The following is a 2,500-nucleotide window of genomic DNA, read 5'->3' on the forward strand; positions in this document are numbered from 1 at the left end:
TTCATCAGTATTGCTATTATTTTCGTCATCATTGTATCATCATTGGTATTATCATTATTTTTCTTTATTATTATTATCATCGTCTTTATTACTATTGTTATCATTATCATATTACTATTGTTATTATCATCATTATCACTATCATCATCATTATCATTGTTATTATTACCATTATTATCATCATTATCATTATCATTAATTATCATTATCATTATTATTATCATCTTTGTTATTATCTTTATTATCATTACATTACTATAACATTGCATATATTTTCCATTTTCAACATAATAGCAACAAAAATAGCAATGATGATCACTTTACAAATTCACTTTTTTTATTTGTTATTCCCTTTGTTTCATCTCCCGTTTGTTTGTTGACTCTCTTAAAAATCTCGCAAAATATTGAATATCATTTATTCCATTATTATTAATTTAACAACAACAATTTTGGTTATGAGTCCGAAGGGGGAAGAGTGGGAATAATACATATGCGTATATTCATATCATTATATTTTTCTAATTCATTTCAATAGTTCAGTAAACGAATGACGATTTTAAAACGGTGGAAAAGGGTTCACATTTATATTAAATGCATTTGACACGTTTCATAAAAAGGAAGGGATGTAATAATTTTCACAACCACGCTAAAACATTTATATTCATATACAATTTGCCTCATTATATTTCATCCCTGGTATTGCAATAATTACCGGTATTAAAAAGGAATAAATATACGTATCCAAAAAAGGAAAATATGATAACCATTATACCACTGTCAAACCGGAAGGAAAATAAAAGGACGAACGAATATTATCATGCAAGTGCCAAGCAAGGGGGCCACCGCACGCACCTCCATAACGAATATCGAGAACCCAGGCCCCATTAACGAAGACAAAAACATCCACTAATTATGATTGACGGTGATGAAACGCGGAGCACACGCACACGAGATCGCGAATTAGAGCTTTCGGACACGGCGAGATCTGTATTACGTCATTCGGTTTCGGAGAAGGGGGCTCCGAAGGCCTCCCGAACGCTGGCGAAGAGAGGTCCAGCTGGCGGATAAATTTGTTGTTGTTGTTGTTTTTTTGTTGTTGTTGTTGTTGTTTTTGTCGTTTTTTAGGGGAAGCGGATTGGGGACTTTGTTTATTTTGGGTTCTAAATTGTTTTTTTTTTTTCGTTGTTTTTTGGGGGAGTGGATTGGGATACTTTGTTTATTTTGGGTTCTAAATTTTTTTTTTTTCTTGTCCTTGTTTTTTTTTTTTTTTGGGGGGGGGGCGGATTGGGACACTTTGTTTATTTTGGGTTCTAAATTGTTTTGTTTTGTTTTTCGTTGTTTTGGGGGGAGTGGATTGGGATACTTTTGTTTATTTTGGGTTCTAATTTTTTTTTTCTTTCTTTTCGTTGTTTTCGGGAGAGTGGATTGGGGACTTTGTTTATTTTGGGTTCTAATTTTTTTTTCGTTGTTTTGGGGGGGGGCAGATTGGGATACTTTGTTTATTTTGGGTTCTAATTTTTTTTTTTTTTCGTTGTTTTGGGGGGAGTGGATTGGGACACTTTGTTTATTTTGGGTTCTAAATTGTTTTTTTTTTCGTTGTTTTTTTTTTGGGGGGGGCAGATTGGGATACTTTGTTTATTTTTGTGTTCTAAATTGCTTTGTTTTTTTTCGTTGTTTTGGGAGTGGTGGATTGGGATACTTTGTTTATTTTGCGTTCTAATTTTTTTGTTTTTTTTTCGTTGTTTTTGGGGGAAGCGGATTGGGATACTTTGTTTATTTTGAGTTCTAAATTGTTTTTGTTTTTTTTTTCGTTGTTTTCGGGAGAGTGGATTGGGATACTTTGTTTATTTTGGGTTCTAAATTGTTTTGTTTTTTTTCGTTGTTTTGGGGGGAGTGGATTGGGATACTTTGTTTATTTTGGGTTCTAAATTGTTTTGTTTTTTTCGTTGTTTTTGGGGGAAGCGAATTGGGATACTTTGTTTATTTTAAGTTATAAATTGTTTTTGTTTTTTTCTTTTCGTTGTTTTGGGGGGAGCGGAATAGGACACTTTGTTTATTTTGGGTTCTATTTTTTTTTCTTTTCTTTTCTTTTCGTTGTTTTGGGGGAAGCGGATTGGGACACTTTGTTTATTTTGGGTTCTAAATTGTTTTTTTTTCTTGTTTTTTGTTTTTCTTTTGTGTCGAGGTAACAGATATTTTCCCTTGTCTTATATTAAAGTGAGATAGTACCAGTGCAATATTTACCAGTGCGTGCATACGAAACTAAGCATGCGCACATACACGTGTATGCATAGACACTGATGTATAACATTATCAGTACCATTAATAACACCAAAGACAATGCAGTGCTAATGAACTCTTAAGCCTCTAAAAAAAAGAGAGAGAAAAAAACGCATAACAAAAAGGAACTTAATCGTAGGACATCTCTCAAAAATAAATAAATAGATAAAAATAGTAATGATACGTGAATGGATATTTGAAAATCTTTTTGGATTAAACC

At 32.4% G+C, this 2,500-nt stretch overlaps 1 protein-coding gene across 1 annotated transcript in view; it reads left to right on the plus strand.

Moving 5' to 3' along the window:
• Nucleotides 1–2,500, plus strand: part of LOC113815741 (calcium-activated chloride channel regulator 1) — a 149,092-nt gene that overhangs the window by 112,816 nt on the left and 33,776 nt on the right. The gene's annotated exons all lie outside the window — the stretch shown is intronic.

This window comes from Penaeus vannamei, chromosome 21 (assembly GCF_042767895.1).
Source record: "Penaeus vannamei isolate JL-2024 chromosome 21, ASM4276789v1, whole genome shotgun sequence".
Classification (NCBI taxonomy): Eukaryota; Metazoa; Arthropoda; class Malacostraca; order Decapoda; family Penaeidae; genus Penaeus; species Penaeus vannamei.